General features: G+C 42.0%; 1 long non-coding RNA gene across 2 annotated transcripts; it reads left to right on the forward strand.

Moving 5' to 3' along the window:
* The first annotated feature begins 931 nt into the window (after positions 1 to 931).
* On the forward strand, positions 932 to 9,001 carry LOC139594968 (uncharacterized). 2 transcript variants are annotated; one of them, XR_011680818.1, is made up of 3 exons: positions 932 to 5,914; positions 6,820 to 6,921; positions 7,420 to 9,001. It is a non-coding gene; the product is annotated as an uncharacterized lncRNA (long non-coding RNA). The 2 variants fall into 2 exon arrangements; XR_011680801.1 differs by having other exon boundaries at positions 6,820 to 9,001.
* Positions 9,002 to 22,623: the final 13,622 nt, after the last annotated feature.

A 22,623-nucleotide genomic window follows, 5' to 3' on the forward strand; every position in this document is an offset into this window, starting at 1 on the left:
CTATGTGTTAGCAAAAATCTCATGGCAAGGTGGCAGGTTTCCTGAACGCAAAAAGAAACATATACATCCACAATCTTAAAAATGTGGTTTTGGTTTGGTTTGCCCACTGGAAGGGGATCGAAAACCTCCCCTGCTACTGGCCCTAAAGACACTAGAGTAGAAAGCAAGATTATTTCTGTGTCATAGTGTACTTCTAGTTGCTTAAAACTATGACTTGTGGGCATAAAGTCATCCAGAGCTACATCTGTGTGAATCTAGTGCCTGTAGAGAAAGGAAGTTAGTTGTTTTTACATCAGAGGAAGAAAAGAGAAAAAAAGTTTTATGATATTAAAATGCATTTTAGGGGAAAAAGGAATGGTTGTACTTCTGCAAAAATGCAGAGGTGAGTTTCCATTTTGCTGACAGACATTTTGCTTGAAACTTTGGGTAGTGAAAAGTGCTGCAGATAGTTATCTTTGTAACAGGTTAATATGAAATGTCTCTTGAATCTGCATACCACATACAATACAAGGATGACTTGCAATATTGGGAAATAGGCATTTATTTGCTATGATGCTTTGGTCATACCTAGCATTGCTGCAGGGTGCCAGGCAGGTGATATTAAAGGACTCAAAATAAAATACTTATCTATATTTACAGCTTCAGATAGAGAATATTTGCCAGCCTAAGTGTGACCGTGTGTAGTGACTGGCAAAGCCAGCAGTAGTTGTAAGGCACGAAATCAATTCCATAGCTGTAACAAATACAGTTTAAAAACAGCCATGAAACACAGAGGAGAGTGGATTTGGAGCCACAGGCCAAGAGATTATTTCTCTATAGGGTGGAAAGAAAACACTCAATTTTATCATAATTGTGTAGTAAGGCTGCCTGAATAGAGAATTAGATTGATGTTTTCAGGTAGAAAAAACACAGAGCTGTTTGGCAAGGACACCATGGTCAGTTTATTGAATATACAAGCTTGAACTTCATTGGGTGAAGTTGGGCAAACTCTGTCCCACATGCTTGTCACTTGCGATCATTAATGTTTAATCAAGAATTTATCAAATTCCTAGCCAGGCATGCTCTCACTAGTTGTCACAGGAACAAAAGACTGTCCCTGCCTGGTGCTCTGGCTATCAAGGAAGTTCCAGCTGAACAGGATGTTTGTCTCTGTTAGGGACAAGTCACTTAGCTGAGCACTTGTGCCATAATGAAACAGCCAGGAGCAGAAATGCTGTGCTTCAGCCTGTTCCTGGCAGAATGCTCAGGGACACGTTGGTAACGAGCAGAGTTGATGAAATGCCCTCCGCAGCAGGTTCTGGTGTGATGAGTTTGAAGGTCTGCATGGTTCTGGGGGTTGTTGGAGTGAGGCAGGCCGTGCTCTGCCTGCCCAGCTCGAAGGGAGAACCTGGAGATGCTGCATGGGAAGTGCCTGCCTTGCAGAGGGCCCCAGCCAGATGGTGAGAGTGGGATCTGCTGCCTTCCCAGAGACCGCACGAGCGCTCCCTGCTTTCTCTTGGCCCTGAACAGTGTGCCAGGAGGTTGTTGTCATAGTGCTGAGTACTCAGCTTAGCTTGGAGGAGCTGGAATTGATGAAACTCTGTCCTTTTCAAAGAATAGTGTGCTTGTTTTTATTGTGATTGTTTGTGTTAAGCATTTTTTTGCCTCCTTTTCTTGAAATGGTGGGATTACAGTGACTCAGAAGGTAAGAAAACATGAGAATTTATTCCAATTTTTAAAAAATGGAATATTCAAAGTTTGGGCCAGATCCTAGAAATGTCTGTTTCTTTTTTGGTTCTGGGATATGAAAAGGTGTCATTTTCTCATCGCCATGTTGAAAATTTGGTCTGTTTCTTGACACTGTTTGAATCCAGGAAGAACTAGGTAAGATACAGACCAAAAGGACCATTTTCTCTGCCCTCAAAAGATACGAGTGATGATGAGACACAAGGTGAGCACACTCTCAGCTGAGATACAATTATCTTCATTCTCTACAGTGGCCTTTTAAGTGCTGAGGGAAGAACAGCAAGAACTCTCCTGGACAGCTCTTTTAGCTTCTAGCAATCAGCAATTTAGGGACTTCTGGGTCAGGCTGCATCTGGATTGTCAGTTTTAATCGGCACTCATAGGGTGATTTCTCAGTAATGCGTAAATGTGGGTGTCTTTAGGTTTGTCTTTATTTGGAGGAACTAAACTCTGGCTCAGAAGAAAAGAAGAGGACAAAACAGTGCTGAACTGAGATTTCAGATCATGAAGGAGCACGTCTAGGGCTGAGCATTTTTGTGTGAGTTTTAAGAGAAGTGCCTAAAAGCCACGGTGAAATACTGACATGGCAAGATGAGATCCAAAAGTGTATATATGGACTGTCTGTGAGCCCCTGGGTCACACTTCAGTGGCAGAGTTTCAGTCTCTGTTTTTGTATGAACAATATGAGATCATGGAGGTCACTTTTATCTGTGTTGGGGACAGAGCAGAGGGCTGAGCTGGAGAGCCAGAGAGATTTATTGCATGAAAGCAGGGAAAGCAAGATGTGCCTGTCCTGTTCTTGAGTTCTCTAGGTGCCTGTGTTTTGCCCACCCAGGCTCAATGCCATCTCTTCAGAGCCCCCAGCATCAGATGGTAAGTCATAATACAAATTATTTAAGAATAAAAAAGAGATTTACAGTTGAAGTTACCAGGGCACTTACTTTGTAGTGGATGTGCTCCAGACTGGGGTTATTCTGCAATAGAAAATACTTAAAGTGATTTATGTTCCTGATGTGTAGACGGTCCCATTGCTCTGAATGAACCAATGCAGTGAGTTACAAGCATGCAGTGTTACATGTTACAAGCAGGCAAAACACAGATTAAAAAATACAACTGCCAAGCACAGTGTAGGCTGGACAAATGACCTGTGGTAGAGTAGTGAGCTCTGTGCCAGGAGCAGCCTGAGTCATTCTTAATGGAAGTGCCAGTGGTAAGAGACCACAAGCTGAACCTGAGCCTTCTGAGAGGAAGAAATACATGTTTATTTCTGGGTTTTATTTAAAAAAAGGAAACAAAAAAAAATTCTTCAGTCAGAACTGTCTGCATATAAAAGAAGAGGGGCCCAGTGAGGCTCACTTAGATAATCCCTACACCAGAGCAAGGGTAGGGAGATGTGGCTTTCTGTTGGGTTAGAAAAGGAAGCCTAATTTAGGATGCTGTAGGTCACACCTTAGGTAGGAAGAGGTGGTATTTGATCTTTTGTCTCTTGAGTCCTAAACTCACATCGTGCCTACGGAGGGCCTGAATTTTTCTACTTTACATCCACGTCCTTATGAATTAAAGAGTGTGTGTTTGATCTGGGCGTTTGGGATTTGGCAGCTTTATATCATAGCTCTCCCATACCTGTGTGTGAAGTTAATGCTCAAGTCTATGCTGCATTAAAAGTTGAAACCTTTGAGATGCCCTTGATAATCGAGGATGAGAGATTCCATTCTTCTAGACTTAGCTTCTTTTGCAAATTGTTAGACTAGGGAAACCAATAGAGAGAAAATCTGTGCTTTTTGCTGAATTTATGCCTGAAGAAACTATGCAAATCAAAGAAAAGATTTGCTGCTCTGCTTTTCTTCCCTCTGCTATTTGTATCCTTTAACACTTCTGTCAGCTGCAGATGGGCAATAAGTGAAGGACAGAGAAAGTGGCAGGTGTTCAATCCTTCCAAAGCCTATCTGGTTTTAGAAGAATAAATTTAAAAAAAAATTGAAGAATTTGGTTGCTATGATAAAGCTAAGTCATCAATTACTCTGCCTTGCTGCAATGCTGTCATGGGACTGCAGGCAGACTGCTGTGGCAAGGCAAGCACCTCAGTCTCAATGCTTCAGTTTAATTTGCACAAAGTGCTTGTAAAATTTGGAATGTTGGTAGAGTTGGGTTGCAAATTACATTTTACATTTCTCATGGTACTGCACATACCTGTTTCCAGAGCAGCTTGGGCCTTAGCAGTGTTTCTCCGTTAACCCCAATGCACCAGTGAAACACTTCAGTATTGCTTATGTTGGTAATATTAAATGTACAGAACACGGCTGTTGAACTTGGGTTCTCTAAATATTTTAGTTCTGGCTGGTGGGTGGGAATAGTGAGACCAAAGAGGTCAGCACCCCCAGTGCTCTGGCCTGTCCCTGTGCTTTCATTGCTGAGCTCCAACACTTTAACTCAAAGCCCTTTAATGCACTAAAACAATACTGAGATATGAACTGGGGGTTTCAGTAGCTCATTTGTAGATGTTTCAGTGCATTGTGTAGTGGGTGTGGGTCAGCTGTTCAACAGATGTCTTTGAGCCATTTTCCATGCCAGCAGTCAGCCTCTCCTCCGTCTTCCTAGTTATCTTCTTTGGAATAAACAATTCTGTTCTTAGTGAGCTTTTTTGCTTTGCTGGTTTGTTTTGGCCAAGGACTGTTTTTGGAAAAGAAGAGCCAGAGCAGTATAAAGTTGGTTTTAAGCAAACCATAATGACACGGTAATATTTTGCACTAATATTCAGCTGTTGGCTGTCTGTGTGGCACACAGTGCTCCAAGGAAGATCTAGCCTGGATAAACAAAGGGAGGTAAAGCTGGAGAGCTTGTCTTACTGAAAGCTGTTTATTTGGAGCTCTATTTATAACTGTTTTCTTTAATAAATACTTCTGTTTAGGAGGTACTGTTATGCCATATGTTTCAACAAATCTCATCTCAGGCAAGTCCTGATGGATGAAAAACATTTCATGAGATGTCTAGTCTGTTGGGTTTTTTGCCCGAAAAGGTAAAATAATATATGAAGTCATGCACAGTGTATCCAGATGTTTTTCTGAGATGTACCCAAAAAGCATGGATTTCTGATGATTTTAAAAGCAGAGAAGATAGAATTGCACTCCATCGGTCTGTCCAGTATGAATGCAAATAGCTCTTTCCATAATGACAGGGCGGGATGAGTTCCATCTTTTTTTCCTAAGGTCAGGTGAATCTACTGCTTTTGGATGGCAGGTGCTATTTTTTTCACTCAAAGTTTTGTATCAAGGACAGGTTGGATGGGACTCTGAGCATCCTGGTTTAGTGGAAGATGCCTCTACCCATGGCAGGGGAGATGGAATCAGATGGTCTCTGAGGTCCCTTCCAACCCAAACCATTCTGTGAGTGTTCAATGCTTCTGTCATATGCAGGACAATAACCCAGCCTTGGAGCAGTGCCATATAACATGCAGCATCCGACTACTCCTGGCTCAAGCAAATCAGAAAATAGAATCAGGTTGGAGGGGCCTTAAAGCTCATCTGCTTCTGAGCCCCCTGCTGTGGGCAGGCAGGGATGCCACCCACTCGATCAGGTTGCTCAAGAACCCCTTCCCACTTGGTCTGGAATGTTTTCAGGGATGGGGTATGTCCACAACTTTTTCTAGGCAACGTGTTCCAGTGTCTCACCACCCTCACAGTAAAGAATTTCTTCCTAACATCTAAATCTAAACCTATTCTCTGTCACTTGGAAGCTATTCCTCCTTGTCCTTGTCAAAGTCTCTCTCCAGCTCTCTTCTAGTTGCCCTATAAGTACCGAAATGCCACTATAAGGTCTGCTTGGAGCCTTCTCCAGTCTGGACAGCAACCCTCCTCATGTAACCCATCATTTGTTCTCTGTGTTAAAATGTGTGTTTCCATAATTCCTTGCTTCAATAGGTGCTTGTTACCGTGTTTCAACACTTCTATATTTGCATGCTGATCACAAAGGCAGCAGCTGGTCGTGGACTCTAAGTCATCTCATAATGAGTCATTTTGACCTCCTGTATTTCACAGGTAAAGTGACTGTGACTTTACAGCCAAAGGGACACAAGCTCCAGAAGGCTCCAGCCATTATCTTTGTAAAAGAAACAGCAGCATTCAGCTATCTGCACTCCTCACAGACTGGTTCAAAGCAAAAACCACCAGTCATCTCTGACAGTCATCCCGTGGTAGGCTTGTGGTTTTCTAACTGCTTCACACCCACTCACAGCTCCCTGGTGCTGTGACTCAGCTGCAGAAATGCTTCTGTGCCTGGCCTAGAGCTACACGTGTCACTGTGCTGTTGTCAATCCACATCTAGGCAGCGCTCTTGCTTCTGGCAGATTTTGGTTCCTTGGTGTGCCCTCTGAGCAGGGCAAGCAGGGAAGCTCTGCACAGGCTCCTGCTCGTCCTGAGCCTTCTGTGAAAGGGAAGGTGCTGGCTCTTTTGTCCTTGCTGAGCTTCCTGTGTGCTCCAGCCTCTCTGCTGCCTGACAGGCTGTCCCTACTGGTTTTTCTCAGTTCCCTTGTGCCTAACAGAGCCAGAAACACATCGTTTCCTCTGGTAAAAAATAAGCACTGTGATTCTCCAGTTTCTTGCATGTTTTCTCTGTGTGCACTTCTCCTCTGCCAGTGGTGCTGGGGTGTCTTATCACTGTAGCTGATCCTGTGCTTGAGCGTCTTTGGTGTTTTCTGTATCAGTGTATTGTGTCAGCAGAATTTCATTGGAAAAAGAAGAAAAGTGTCTTTATATTTTTCCTGGATAGTTTGTTCCATCAGCTTTGTTAATTGAATGTGGGAATCTTGAGGGCAGAATTGACAAAAGTCAACTATTCAATATGCTCTCAGAATTCAATGCTATAGTCAATAAACTGCTTGGTAAAAGAAAAAATTCTGGGGAAAAAATATATTTTGTTGCTGAAGTGTTCTTGTAATAAAAACATTGGAGTTTTGCACAAAGAAGAAAATAAAGTAAAAGAAAATAGCAAAGTCTTTTTGTTGCTGCTGTTTTAGTAGCACAGAGCAAATGAATGTTTAACATGAAAGAAAATATAGATAAGATTAAAGTAATCATTAACTAAACCACTTCACTGCAGGAACTTGATTGGATCCATGTGAGACTACTGCATTGTGATATCTGCCTCTTCAGCCTGTGTGCCTGGTTAAAATACAGTGGAGCACTACTCCATCACCCAAGGGTATGAAGAAAGTAGGATTACTGCAGGGGTTTTGAGGAAAAGATCTGGTGCTCCGTAATTTGAGTGTTTAGACAGTTTGAGTGGGCTCATTAAATTAAAGGTTGCTTAATAAGAAAGAGCATTAAGTGGCTGCCTAAAATTACTATATAGCAGTTACAAGAATTTTTAAGGAATATATTCTATAGGTGTATTTGAAGGTAATGGAAAGTTTTGGTATAATTCTGTATAAAATTCAGGTAAGAAACTTGTGGAGAACAGAACTGTATGGAGCTAGAAGGAATATCAGATAGTGCAGGACACAGAATTGCTTTTACCTTTCACTAATGTGCTTGGTTTCAATGAGTTGATCAAGAGAGTTGCAGGCTTAGCCAGCCAAAAGGAGGATGGGTTTGTTCGCTGGATACCAAAAATGCCAAAGTAACTTCTGCTATTGACTTTTGTTGCATTATTCTATCTTAAAGTATTAAATATTTTAATACAGATATGTTATAAACGCAGGGGGAATTCTCTGTTCAGACTGCTGTGCACAAAGACACAAAATTCCTTGGCTTGCATCCTCAGGAATACAAAAACATATGGGCAATCACAGAACAAATTACCAGGATTTCTGGCCCAGTGATTTGCTGAAGAAATGAGTGTTGAGCATTCTTCAGTCTTTTATTTCTTCAAGTGGTTGCCAATGTTGCCTCTGCTTCCTGTCCAGATTAATCCAACCTTTTGAAGTAAAATTTTCAAAAATGCTCCTTGTCAGTGATCTTCTGAATTTAGACATATTTTAAAATGCTGCCATTTCTTCTCTAAAATAACTAAGGTGTTTTTTGTCTGTATTTGGGACTTTGATAGTTCCCTTTTTGAACCCAAATCAGTGCCTTCCTTTTTTTCTCTCCTTACATTGCTCTGACCTTGTGAAAGACATCCAGAAGTACAGAAAGCCTGACAACATTCTTAGAGCTCTCTGAAGATCTGATTCTCAAGGAGTAGCTTGACTATTATTAGCTGTACTGATCTTTGTCCCTTGATGTTTTTGGGGAGCTGCTTCAAGTGGTGTTTGGTCTATCTGGATTCTCAGATGCCTGTTGTACATTGTTGTTCCTAGGAAGGCCTCTGAACCATTGTAGTGGCAAACACAGCAGAAAGGTCCTGGAGAAATCGGATCAAAAGGGCAGTAGTGTGCAGGCAGCTTTTGTTTAATGCACAGCAACATCTGAGGCAGTAAAGGACCCTCTTTGGCTGTGATTGTAGAGCATGAACCACCAGAAGGCTGCTGAACATTGGACTGCTCTGAGAGTTAGGACAAAAGATGAGCACTGAGTCTCTGAGATCTGGGTCAGGAAACTGGAAAATCTGTGACTTTGGCTGAGATACTTCTCTATTCTTTAAGAAAATTCCATTTTGGAATCAAACCACAATAAAAAATCATAGCTGCAGTACTCTGGTAAAAAAAAAAAAAAAAAAGCCTGATTGCTTAAATGATAGAAACTAATAGTAAAGATCGAACTCAACCTCAAAGAAGTGACAAGTGAATTAACTTTGATTCTTTCTTCTCAGTTAGGAGAGGTCACTCCTTTTCAGCTGGACTGCTTTACTTTACCTGTGTTTCATCTTGTCCTGTCAGTCTTCACAACATCAGCCAAATGTGTTCTGGGAAGTTGTCCACTGCAGTGACCATCCTAATTGTTTTATTTTGCTTTCATATATGTGTTTGTATAAAAATGTACATAAATGTTGTTTGTGGGGTTTTTTTTGGTTTTTTTTTTTTTTTTTTTTTTTTTTGCATGGAGCTCTAGTAAAGAGAAGAAGTGATCAGGAAATGTTAATCTTTGGTTGAGTACAAATCATGTCTACAACAGAGAATCAAATTTGTTAATCTGCTCAAAAATGTGATGTTTTTGACATATTTGGATCATAAGTAAGGTCTTCCTCTACTTGTGTGCTTGTGCAGCTAATAGAATTATAGAAAGGATATTGTATGTGCAACAGACTAAATGTAGGCATTGCACAGCAAGAAACCTGTCCCAAATTCCTGTTTTTCAGATAATCTCTAACCCTAGTTGCTAAAATACACATATATTCATGCCTATTTCCTGATCTTGAGTGTCCTCTGGGTTATTAGAGTGTACATAAAGAGCCACAAGCAGCTGCATCTTTTGATGGCACTTTTATTGTATATCTTTTTTGTGTATTCCTTATAAACCATGGTGCAAGTTTCCATTCTTTTTGCCTAGAAAGTCTGGAGTACTCATCTACTGCAGTGTTAATTAAGCAGGTGTAATGATTTAACTTGGCAGATACACAGAATTTAAGATTTCTGTTTTGAAGCAATAGAAATAGGCATACCTATACTCCTGCAAAAAATTCCATGAGCTTGGCTTCTTCCTGCAGTTACAAACACATGGAGTCCCAGTTTTCAGTTTAAAAAGGAAAAAAAACCAAACAAACAAGTGTACTGATTGCAATGCAGAGAAGCTTGAAAATATGAATCTGACAGTTTCCAAGCAGGCAAACAACTGTAACTATAAAAACAGTGGTTTGGTCTACCTTGTTATGAAGTGGGAGCACTGGAGTGGCATTAAAGGTCTGGCATGACTATGATTGGTTCTAAAGCTGTTAGACTTGTGTGTGCTGGGGGACTCAAGTGGGGAAATCACAATGAGTTTTGTCCTAATGAGGCATAAGAAGCACATCTTCTTTCCCCCCTGACGTGTGAAGTGAGACCCAGCACTGCTATGTCTATTTGTGCTCCAGCTGCTCTCTTTCAATTATTTTTTACTTTTTTTCCACTTCACACTTTCCAACCTCGCCATGTCCATCGCAGCTTGAGGAATTGCACAAACTGCTTTCTTCTCCCCGTGGGCAGTGAGTCCAGTTCTTCCTGGAAGTGTGAGCCATAGGAAGCCTGAGGAACAGGCTGTTCTCCTCCACTGTGTGTTGCATAAATAAAAACTGGGCTCCTGAGACCTCTGCCATGTCTGCAGTGAGGGGACAGCTGACTGACACGCAGCCAGAGCAGGAACTGGATCGTGTAGGGGGGTGGCTGAGGACCCTGCTGCTCTGGAGGGGATGGCACGTGCCATTGTTACCCTGAAGCTGTCAGACAAGGTCTCTGGTTTGGTTAGGGCCTCGGCAATAGCAGACACGTAGTCTTTCACATTTTCTTCTGGACATGAGGAGATTAAAAACAGAACGAGGAAGAAAAACAGCCAGATCTCTCTAGTAGCTATCCACTGTTAATCCTTGCTGCTTTTCCACATCATCTCTGTGGGAGAAAGCAAAACACAGGTACTCAAATCTGCATTGGGTTTTATGCCTCCTTTTTCTTTTGAGGGAGAAGTTGCTAGCTGTTGAAGGCAAAAATGGGTCATGTAGCTGCTGCATCTTAAAAATAAAATCTTTGGCATACTTCCCTGCCTGCAACATAGTGCACTGAATTTCAATGAAAATCACCCAAATATACAGAGCTCATAGGCAGCTCTGAATTCTGCAATAGAAAATGCTGCAGCGCACATTTCCAGGCAACTTCCGTGCCATTTGATTTGCTTGTTCATAAATCTTTTCTCAATCAAAGTACTATTATTTTTTGCAGACAAATATCTAGGTTCTGAACTAAGCAGCATTCATAATACTATTTCCTCTTCCATGCTCATACAGGGGATACTGGTTTCTTTGAAAATATAAAATACATTTTTCTGGGAGCTGTCTATTTGAAAGGCAAAAACCAAATCCAAAACCTATGGTTTAGAAGGAGCAGAAAATCTTTATTGTCACAATTTATTGATACAGGCAGCTATGAAGTCTTTGTCTTGCTCAGACTGCTGAACATTTTCCTTTGGATTTTTTCTTTTTTTTTTTTTTTTTGCAATGCTAGTGTCGAAATTGTCAAAGATGTGTGGTAGCAATATAATATTATTGGATTATTGCTGTTAACCAGGAGGCTGTTAAGCAGCTGCTGTGTTGATGCTGGCATTCTTTTCCATGCTAGTTGGAAGCATTAGTTTATTACTGCCACATTGCACTTCTAACAGCACGGTGCAAAGTAGTGGGTATAAACTCACTGCAAAGCTTGTGTGATCATGTCTAAACCATCAGCTGGACTGGGATGAAATCTCCAGAGCTTCTCTTGGATATCTCTATTAACATGAAGTGCAGTGGAACAAAGAAAGCATTTGTTTCAATTCTATATTCTTCTGAGCAGCCTCAGGTTTTTTGGCTGTTTTCCCTTCACAAACTGATCTTACCAGAAGATGTGCAGTAGCAGTAAATTGTATAATCCCAAAGAATAGAATGTGTGCACATGACTGGCAGTGGAGTCTCTGTACCTCTTCAAGTGACTGAATGTAAGTGCTGAAAGGGCAGGTAGAAGTTTGACTCTGGTGCGATCAGTAAGTGAATTTCCTAGTGGAGGGTGCATACCCTTTCACAGGGAGGAATCTCTCCAGAAAGGCTAAAAGTGTTTCAGTACATTCCCCTAAGGCCCTGCCACTTGTGTCTGGCAAACACACAGCGAGTTCTACTTCCCGTGGCACTGGATAGTGCAGGAGCCTCACAGAAGAGGGGGATGGAGGTGGGTGTGTGTCTTCTTTCCTCTGACAGTCCATGAACATATGATCAGTTCTGTGCCCTAAGCCTAAACCTAGGCAGGGGCAGGCCTAAAATGTAAAGCTTTACAAGAACTGCCGGCTGTGCTTTGGCAGGATCATTTATGAGATTGCTCAGGAATGAAAGTCTTGGTACTGGTCAGCAACTGGGGAGGTCCCTGTGACCAGTCCATCTACCAAAACTGGCAGTAGAAGGAAAAACATCTTCTCTGAATGCTCAAATCACATGGTTTTACCTGTCTGCACAGAGCATCCATCTGCATTTGCCATTTTACCCAGTCACTGCAGACAAATTATTATATTGTGTATTTTTACATCAATTAGCACTTGCTCGTGAGAAATTTGCCTGTGGAAAGAAATGTCTGGTATCACTGGACTGTGGGGCATCTTTTCCAAAATTAGCATTTTCGTGTATATTGTCTAAAGGGGATGTTGACCACATTTCAATCTAAATTAATCTCATTTATATTTGTTTTGAAAATGTTAAATGTCCTATCTTTCCTTCTTCCCAGTGGTTAATTTTCTCATATTTATCCTTGCTGGGTTGTTACTGTCTCTGTGCTAGTTGTTTAATTGGCAGCTGGGTTCATTTAAGTTGATAGAAAACTGAACTCTGAGGGGAAGCATGTTATCAAAATGCAGAGGCTAATCCTATTAGGTGAAAGCAGTTTTGTTTAAATGGAAAATGATTAGACTGTATCTTCAGTATCTCTTCAGGAGTGGCTGGAGCTGATTGCTGTTCCTGGAGGCTCCTATGGTGTTTCCTGAGTTGTGTGACTGTGAATGGAGAGGCAGAGGAAAAATGGGTTCCCCTAATTGTAAGTGGGGAGCCCAGTCTTGCTTCCCATGCTGTAATCACTGTGTTGTGTTGTTTTTAAATACCACTGCAGAAGCAGTAGGACAGCGCACATTGGGAAATATATGAAATCCCCAGTTTTTTATGCTTCCCGAACTGAATCCACTCTGTTTTATTCCTGGCTGTGCCTGCAGCTGAAGTCATGTGGCCGTACATCTGCTTTACACTAACAGGCCCATTTTACATAATTCATTATGTGCAGCCACAATGCTCGCTGCTAATCCAGGCTAATCCAGCACTTTCCTGAAGAGCTGCATTAACAAGTGTTTCTTCAGCCTTTCCAGCTCAGCCCTGGACAGCTCTGGGTCCGCTGGACACAGCCTGGAGCTCGCAGGAGGTCGGGCTGGGGAGTGCAGAGCCACCAGAGCCCATCCCTCCCTGGTGTCTGCTGGGAGCCGTGGGCACGCTCCTGGTCCCTCTGTCAGGGCAGGCTGCAGCAGCTCCAGGAGATGAGGAGCCTGGGAGAGCCAGCACTGACAGCCAAGAGCTGATGTGCCAAGACAGACAGAGCCCCTGGCCTGCATCGGTGCCCTCTAGGACAAATCCTGATGAGCACGTGTCTGGGGGAGTGCAGGCTGAGGTGCCTGCTGCATCCTTGTGTCCCTGCACAGCCAAATCCAAGGCCTAACCGCAGCTCCTGCTTCTTTCCTGATTGCAGTAACTCCTGCAAATTGGAAATGCATAGTTTAGGGGCAGGGGGTGAGAGATGGGGGATTTTTGTTTGCTTTTTGAGGTTTCTTCATACCTGTGCTGTCAGGAGATGCCTCCTGGCATCTAGACCACGGGTGCTCTCCTGAGAGGCAGTGCACACCTGAACACCTGCTCCTGAAGATGAGAGCTCAGCTGTACTCCCACAGTAACTATTGAATTTCCAGCTGCAGCTTCAGAGACTCTTCTTTCACTGTTACAGACAGGTCTTAGCACCTCTTCCTTGAAAATTACAGACTTGAATGTGTTTTCTCTCCTAATTTACCCAAGTCCTTATTTCCTGACTGAATTTTTCTTTTCTTCCTGTCCCTACTTTCCTGATATAGACTATGTCGTGGCCCTGCCTGACAAAAAAAAGGAAAAAAATGGAAAAAAAAAAGTTCTAATTTTTCTGTTTCAGCAAGTACAGGTTTTCAGATGTTTTAGGTCTGACTTTTGTCTTGAGACTGCTCTGATGGAGATGGTGGTGCTGTGAGGGCAGTAAGGCACTGGAACATTTTGACTGGTGAGGCTGTGGATGCCCTGTCCCTGGAAGTATTGAAGGCTGCATGGGGCTCCTAGCACCTTGGAAGGTGTCCCTGCCCATGGCAGGGAAGTGGGAATGAGATGATTTTAAGGCCTCTTCCAACCCAAACCAATCTGTGATCGTATGTCTCCAGAGTCAAGAGAGCACAGCCTGGCTTAAAGCCATGGATGCCATGCCATGGATAAGGATGTGCAGAAGCGATCCCTGCCCTACACCATCTGCTGTCAGGAGCAGCTCCAGGTCCATTTAGGGCATTTTGGAATAGGATTTGGCCCAGAGCCATACAGATCTCCAGAAGGTGTTCCTTGTCCAGGCACCAGAGTTCCTTGGAGCAAAACTAGATGGAATATGCCTCAGTAATTTCTCAGTGTTGCTGTTAGTTACCCTTACATCCATCTGGTTGTGATGTACTGCAGCATGTGGGGCTCAACATCAGGAGCACATTGGCAGCCAGAGAGCCTGGGCTGCATTCAAACGCTTTCTGCCACTTAAAATACATTGATTTTACTGAGGACGCTTGAGACGGGGAGGAATATTTTTCCCTCTTCTGAAGTATTTGTTCAAAGAGCAGCACCAACAAACAACCCAAGCCACAAGCTGTGGAATCATGACTTCATCTCCTCGGCTCTCTCCACGCTGTGCTGAGCAGAGGAGCAGCAGAGGCATTTGCAGATGCACAAATACACTTTTGGGACTTCTCCCTGCGGGAAACCATCACTTCACAGAGGAATGATTTAAACAGCTGTAGTTTGTCTTGACAGCATATTTTCCTTACTCTGAGCTGCAAAACAATCTCTTTGCTAAAGTTACTCTCAGCTGTGCGAATCAGATTCTGCAACACCTGCCTTTGCAGGTGTTGCCTCTTTCTTGAAAGAGATGGAGATTATTAAAAAAATGGAGAGATGCTGTGAAGAAAAAACTATTTTTTCCTGCCCAAAATTCCAAGATTTGAATTTAAAAAAATTAATTCACCTAGAAACTGAGATAGAATTTACAGGGGCAAATACTGCACAATAGTATTTGATCCAGTAACGCTGCTTTTTTGTTGCATAGAAGTTGCTGTGCAGGCCTTTTTGACACATATACTGGATTTGGGGATTTGTTGATCTGCTGGTTTTGGAAGGAGTTTGTTTGGTTGATATTGCTGAGTTTTTGCTCGGTTGGTTGCTTGCTTTTATTCCCCATTCCTTCATCACCACTGCATTCCCACACTCTGTTTGCCCCTTTTCTTCCTGAGGATGAGTTGGTTTTTTTATCCCACAGTACTTCCTATTACTTATGACTGCACCAACACAGCATTAAATCCCCTGTCAACACTGAAATTCAGCTCAGACAAAATAACGAGAACCAGGGGTGGTACTTTCAAGTTTTGAAATTACTTGACTTTGTTTCAAGCTTGTCTAAATGAACTGTTGGGTTTGGGTTTTGTTTGTTTTAATAGAACAATGAAAATTCTTCACGGGGAAATACTTCCTTCAAGAAGAAAAATAGCTTGAAGGAATTAATTCCTTTAATGTAAAAATAGATTAAATGTGGCTGGTCATTCAAGTAAGTAGAAGGAGACTTTATAGAAAGTACCACCCATGGCAGTGGGATATAAATATCTATGAGGATATCAGGGATATTCTGTAAGAGATGGGCCAAACTCAAAGACTATACCAAACACAAGAGATTTGGAGTTCTTGTGTTGTCACTTCAGTATTCAATTCAGGCTGAAGTTCTGCCAGAAACATCTCAGTGAACAGATGGACAGGACTTGGGTTAGAGAGCTGTCCCTTCCTCACCTGGCCTTCTGCCTTTCATTTTTTGCCTTGCCTCAATCATTACCATTCTCAAGTTTGTGTAACTCACTGGCAGCAAGTCACTGTCCTTGCGTATCCCTCAACCTCTTGTACATTTCCATCATATTTAATTCTTGTGACCTGCATGATGCGCTGCCTTTGTGTGCTTGGGAATCACAACTTCATGAAAAGCTGATTCCATCACAGTGTTATACAACACTCTAAGTAGATTCCTAATCCTAGAGAGTTTTCCCAGGATAGTGACAGTTATTCAGAATTTTTGTTTGAAAAGATGCCGGTGTGGACCTTCACCTTCTTTGCTTTTCAGATTAATTTTGCTGTTACCTGGACACTGCATTGACTGAAGTCATGTGTCCTAGTTACTAGATGGAGTAATCCAATTTCTGCTTCAAAACTGGAATTTCAGATTTAATATTGAAACTGTCTAGTTTGCTGTGCTGGCTCAGTTTTGAATATTTGCCCAGCACAGTCCCTGTGAGAAGACTCAGGAAGCAGAGAACAAATATTCTGTTTAGCCCTCTGTCACAATTTCACATAAGCCATAAAATCTCTATTATCGTCACCGTCAACTTACACTTTGTGTGCATTAAAAAGATTTTCTGTATTTCAAAGTACATATGGAAATAATTTTGCAGTTGTGTTCAGGTGGTTCCTACCCCTCATGGTATTCTTAGCTTCAAGAGTTTCTCTTAGGCAAGATGTACAGAACTGAGCATTTCCAGGAAGTGCTTTACAGGGATCAGCAAGAGACAGAGTGCACTTCAAATATTTTACAGTGGCTGAAATCCCACTCATCATTTCTCAGGTTTTCCTTACTGTTTTATCAGACTGGAACTCCAGACGACTAACAACAAGCTTGCTTGTTTTGGACAATTAAATAAGGGATGAAAATCAAAGGTGGTACACAGCAATGATATAGTGTTATATATGACACTTCTTCAGTAATGAGCTCAATTCTCAGCAGCCATTCTCACTTCTAAAGCTCTGCAGAAGCACTCTGTGTCTGTGTGTGTGTTTGACCATAAATAGCAGGTGGATTTTGTTTGGCGTAGGATGGCTTGTATCACTGCAAAGTCTCGAGGCAGCCATGAAAAAAGAACTGTGTTCACTCAGGCTTCTGCCCTGTCAACACGTTTGCCAGCCAGACTCAACTAAGATGAACCTTTATGGTTAAGAGATGGCTGACAGAAGATATTCCTGTGCACTCCAGTTTGTCCCTCTGACGCAGGCACATTGACTCATGAGCAGACTCACCGACACACAGTTCTTTGGCCCAGCTGCACCTTTGCCCCTTCCTGCTCGGGCTGAAGCTCCTGGGGCAGCGAGGGGCTGTACGTGCCCGTAGCAGGGGCTGCTGGCCCCACGAGCAGCCTGGGGGCACAGCAGGGACACAGGCACTGCCGTGCAGAGCATTTGATTGGCAGGGAGAACATCTGGCTGGCACCTTGTGCGTAACAAGCCAGGCCCTTCCCTGCAATAAACTGCTGCTGGCTGAAGTTGAATTAAGGCTTTTTACTTCTCTGTTTCTCTTTAGGCAGGAATATTTTAAAGGAAGTTAGAAGCAAATATTTTGAATCGGTTACTGAGATACTTTGCTAGAGTTTTCTCCCTCCCCCAGTTTGCTTTTCTTGGTTTATGTTTTACTATTGAGCGTAATCAGAAGTAATTAGAGAGTTATGTCATAATACAGTAATCTGCAATCTATAGATTCCCAGCTCAGTATCAAGTGAGACCCTGATCTTACTCAAGTCTTTGCTCACTGAAGTAACTATCCATGACCTTCTAGTGGGCAGTGTCCCTGTCCATGGCAGGGGATTGGAATTAGGTGATATTTAAGGCCCCTTCCAACCCAAAGCATTCTATGATTCTGTGTTTACTGGTCTCTGCTATGCAGTCCCTGCTGTTTGCTCCCTGTGCCTTTAACGAGGTCACTGCAGAGCAGAAGGATGTCACAGGGCTGAGCCTTGTGTTCCCTCTGCATCCTCACAGCCACAGCAGCCACTCTGCTTTGCACTGTGGGTTTTACTGTGTCCATTTTCAGCTTGGATTGCTCCTCCTCTGCACCCTCCTCCAGCCCCAGCCCCTTCCTCTTCTCCAGCTGTCTGACTTACCGACTCTTCTGGTGGGTGTTTAGGGCTTTAAAACTTAATTATGCATCAGTTGGAGGGCAAATAGACTTTCTTTTTAACCTCAGGGCTGAGAAAGTCAATGAATATGGGTTGACTTCTGAGGGTAAGGCTGTAGGGATTGCCTGAAAAAAGGAGCAGTTCATTAAATTTTATGTTCCTGATTAATTTCTCCTCATATTCTAATTTAGTCCAAGAAACAGAAATGTGAGGTGGGCACTGAAAATATGGCTTAAGATAAAGGCTTAGGGCTAAATGTCAGAATTATAGCTTCTGTTTCTTCAAAATTAACTTATCAGCATGTATTTTCATGGAGTTTATAAAGTGACTCTAAAGCAACCCAGGCTTTTGGGGTCCTCTCATCAGCTGGATTTATTATTGCTGATGTGGTAAAGTCTGGAAATCCAGTACAAGGAAGTTAGAACAGGTAATGTTTCCTTACAAGCATTTTGCTCAAGTTTGTGTCCCATTGATTTTGATGCCCAAAGATTCCCTTAGCAAAGTGGGATCTGTGCATGGTCATGCTTTGGAAGCCTCATCAACTCCTCATGAAAGTGAAATGAACTGGTTTGTTCCTTTTTAATGAAATTTTGATCAGAATTTGGATAGAAGACCTACTGTGTTGTAAGTAGAACTTACAGTTCCTGTATTGAAGGTAGCATTTAGCAAATTAATTTAGGACTTCCTATAGCAAAGTTTACTAAATAATTTCTGATATAGTAGGGGTTTTTTTTAATATCAACTTGAGGTGTTCTCGATTTAGCTTAAATAAACCCAGAACTGGATAGTTATCTGAGGTGGGAGTAAGGGAAATCTACTTCCTCTACCTACTTTTAAAAAAACCAGATTTTAAATGCTTCAGTAAAGTAAAAAAAAAAAAGGCAAAACCCAAAACCAACCAAGCAAAAAAAGACCCCTAAAGAAAACAAACAAACAAATCAACCAAACCTGTAGTCTTTGTAGCTTTAATGAATGAAATTTGTTGGAAGAAGGGAAAGTGAACTGTGTTGCCTCTGTTAGGAAAGATTCTCCAGCTGTCTCGAGGAGAAGCACTCAGTACTTGTGCTGGGGACCAGAGATGTGAAATTTAGCAGCTGAAGGGGCTCTCATTTCTTGCCCTTCTGTGAAGTATCTTCCCAGTGCTTGCCTGTCTATCCTTAGATATCCAAACATCTTTGTTTACATCAGCCTGTGGAAACTTTTTAGACATTTTTGGATAGACTAGCTAAAAAAATTCCCCTGGCAGTGCTCATTTTCTGGCTTCTGAGACTGTCAGGGCTGAGCCAAGGCTGCCTCGCAGGTGTCCCCCAGTGTGACGCTGGCGTGGCGTTCACCTGCGGAGTGAAAAGCCAGAGGATGTTTGTTTCTTTGGAGCTTCTCCTGCTGAGATCATGGGGCAGAGAGCCTGAAAGCCCAGGGGTAAAAACCATGAAGGCGGAGGGATGAGAGGCGAGTGGGATGAGGGACAGCAGTGGAGGCAGGGGGATTCAGCACCAGAAGAACAGGAAGGGAACAAGCAGCTGGGTGGGAGCTGGGGCAGCAGGAGGGGCTGGGCAGAGCCAAGAGAAGCCGGGGGAGAAAAACAGAGGTGTGGGGAGCACTGGAGCAGGAGCGGTGGGGAGGGAGCTGTGCTCTGGAAGCGTGGAGCAAAGGCAGTGCAAGGCCGGCAGCCGGCCATGGGCCACTGCCCACAGCACTGCTTTGGCAAGGCAGGGAGGGAGCCCTGATCCCACAGCCACCACTCCTCCCAGTCAGCAAGGAGCTGGGAAGCACACCAGGAGAATCAGCCCCCTCCATCTGCTACCCGCTGCTTGACCAAATTGGTTACCCATTATGAGCAGAATTAGCATGGGCAGCAGTGAACTTGGAATAGATCCCAACTGTGTGGGAAACAGCATGGGCCCACATAATGGTTTATTTTGATTTCCCTCACCACCATCTTGTGGGGTTTGGTTTGGTTTTTTTGGGGTTTTTTTGATGTTTTCTTTTTTCGAAGGGGGAGAGGGTATTTTGTATTTATGAAATAACATGCAAAACTGTTTGGTATTTTAGAACACAAACATAATCTCTCTTAATACTGTTACAGAGGGATCCAACACTGGCAAAGTAAATTATATGGGACCTGCCCCCCGACCCCATCCAACCAGCCCAATGCCCTAACTTCTCAGCAGGGTTTCTCTCCTCTGTCTGCATTTCTTGTAGCTGTTTGCAGGTTTAAAAATACTCTGGGTTCCACTGACTTCCAAACAAAATGGCTCAACAGACAGCAGTCACATCCTACACACCTACGCCCACAGGCGCACACAGCAGCCGTGCAGATCCTTAAGCTGTCTCTAACACACATAATTTTCCTTATTACCAAGTACTCATCTCTTCCCTTTCCAATGCCTTTAAAATAAAAAAGTTATATGTGCACATGTACACAGGAGAAGGAAGAAGGAGGGGGAAGAAAGTCTGTGGATTAGTTTATCTGTGTTTAGATCCCTTAAATAAAAGTCTTTGGTGATCTCTGCACATTCAGGTCCAGATCCAAAGCCTGTGGAGGTTAGCAGCTAGTGTGGCACACAGAATATTTTGGAGAATAATTATCATCTCTATTTCTAGGTTAAAAGTATATCTATAATAAGTGTGTCACATGGCACAGACATCTCTCTCAGGGAGTGCTTTACATTTGCTGTGTTAACTCTGGCATATTTAGTTTTCTTCAGAAATGAAGGATGTATTTTGTCCATGTAGGCTAATATAATTTACATTTCCTGAAAACAAATTAAAATCAAGCAATATTGATTTTTTTTAGTCATAGTTTTTTTAATATATACTACATCACCAAATTTTCAAAAATAAGTTATTTTTCACTTTACCTTTGCATCAAATCCATTGATTTTTCATGACATGTGCTCTGTCAACCACAAGATGCTGAATATTATCCGTAGTTTCTTTTCTTGCATTGGTGTCGCTTCATAAAGCTGTAACACTCTTGAGTTCAAAAGCTCTGCATTTGTGCTATGGCTGGGAATCATTAACATCCTAAAAGTTTTAAGGTTTCTTAGAGGCAACTCACTTTGATTCTTACTTACCTTTTTAAATTTTCTTTCTTAGTTTCTCCCTGCTGAAATTAGGTCAGATATTTGATGAAGGTATTTTTTTTCTTTTTTCATGAGTTATTACACTACTTATGAATTTTGTTCTGTTGAGGAATAACATTCAAATATCCTTCCTTGGTGTTGTTTTTATATAGCCATTTCTCACCTAGGCTAGGAAAGGAGGAGAATGCATGAAAGAAGTTTTTAAGTATGGATTTTTAGAGCTCAACAGACATTGTCTTTTTGTTCAACTTATCCAGCTGAGTGGTTTATTCAGCTATGCCACTTGAGACTATTAAGAGCCCTTTTCCCTATGACCACCTCAAACCAATACCAACATGAGGGTCTTGCCATTCTAGAAAGCATTGGTGAAATGGCATTAAAAGTCTAGAAATAAGAGATAGTTTATCAAGCTTTGTGCCTTTCAATATGGCCATTTTATCCGGCGAGAGTTGTAAGTCCAGCCCCTTGCCATGTCCCTTTCCTCAAGCGGGTAACTCTGCCCTGTGCTGCAGTGTATCAGGGACCCAGCGGCCAACCAGAGGGACAAAGGGGACAAAAAGGGAAATGCCACATTCCAGGCAATGGAATTAAAACATCTGGGGTTTCCCTCTTGTTGAGTCAGCCTCTGCACCAGGGGTTTGGGTTGCACAAAACTCAGCAAACAAAAGCAGATTGTTGTAGTGATAAGCTACATGAGATTGAGCCTTTCCTTGCATTCTTTCAAGAATAATTAATCCTAGAAGAGTCAATTTCCAAAAATATCAGAGAAATTCAATAAACATATTTACTGAAGTAATTTTCAGCCAGCTCATAGAAGACCCTGCATGCGGTGGAGGAGGTTACAAAGACAGCTGCAATGAAACATTTCAAAGTTTCTGTCCTTTAAGCTTCCCATTTGGCAAAAAGTTCCAGTAGTTTGGGTTTTGATCTTTGTTCCACGTGAAAACAGATGTCAAAACATGTTCCTTCACAGCAACAATTATATTTTTGATCAGCTTTAATGGCTTTTGGAAGTATGAGTCTCTTCCAATAGGGTACATTCTTGTCAAATACAAAAAATAATACCTCCATTTACATCTTCATTACTTTTTTATCTATTTCTCACCCTTTGCAAATATCCTTGTATTGGCATGTTCCCATTGTGAGGCATTTTCCAACATGATTATTGCCCTCCCCCAGTAGGCTTTGACATTGCAGAATGGTTGTGCAGTCATAAATACTGGAATGCTCCAACAGACAGGATTAGAAATGGTCAGCAGATTAAAAGTGTTTGCTTGAAGTTTATTCTTTGGTTTGAAGTAGTGGGGGAAAATGTTTGCATAAATGAATTTTTAATAGATACCAAAAATAAAAAGCTGCTAAAGAAAATGTAGCTTGTCTGCATTATCATGCAATTTTAATTATGCAAGCATTTATGTTCTTTGTGTATTTTGACTTATGGCCATGTGAGATACATGAGTGAACTGTCACTCATGCAGAATTAATTCTAATTTGTCCATATAGGGGAAAAAACCCTGGGAAAACATGATAACGCTTTTCATTGGCAGCAAACCCTAGCTGTTGTTAGTCATTTGAGAAAATTATTGTTAGCAGACTATCCAAATTCTGTAGGTCAAAGCCTTCCTTGAAAAGAGGTGTATTAGCACATGACTAAATCCACTACAGGAATGTATTTTATCTACTAAGGAACTATATCCTTCTGTACCATAACATTTATGTCACTTTTTCTTTCCCTTGAACATGAGAAAAATATTTTGATTCAGTGTTTGGCAATCCAAGCCAGGTTATTTAAAATAACAGTCACTTGGAATGTACCAAGTGTAATTTTTAGTGTAGTTGCTTTTCTACGGTTTTGCAAACAAAAATCTTTAGTTTCCCATGAAACACAATACAAAAGCAGTTTATAAAGAGTCTTTAGACTTTGCACTTCCTCTCCCAGGCTATTTGCAAATAAGAAGTTGTCACTGACACGTAGGGCAACAAATGGATAAAGCAAGCATGGA

The sequence above is a fragment of the Agelaius tricolor genome, unplaced genomic scaffold, assembly GCF_023055355.1.
Source record: "Agelaius tricolor isolate 1412-34295 unplaced genomic scaffold, bAgeTri1.0.p SCAF_1, whole genome shotgun sequence".
Lineage (NCBI taxonomy): Eukaryota > Metazoa > Chordata > Aves > Passeriformes > Icteridae > Agelaius > Agelaius tricolor.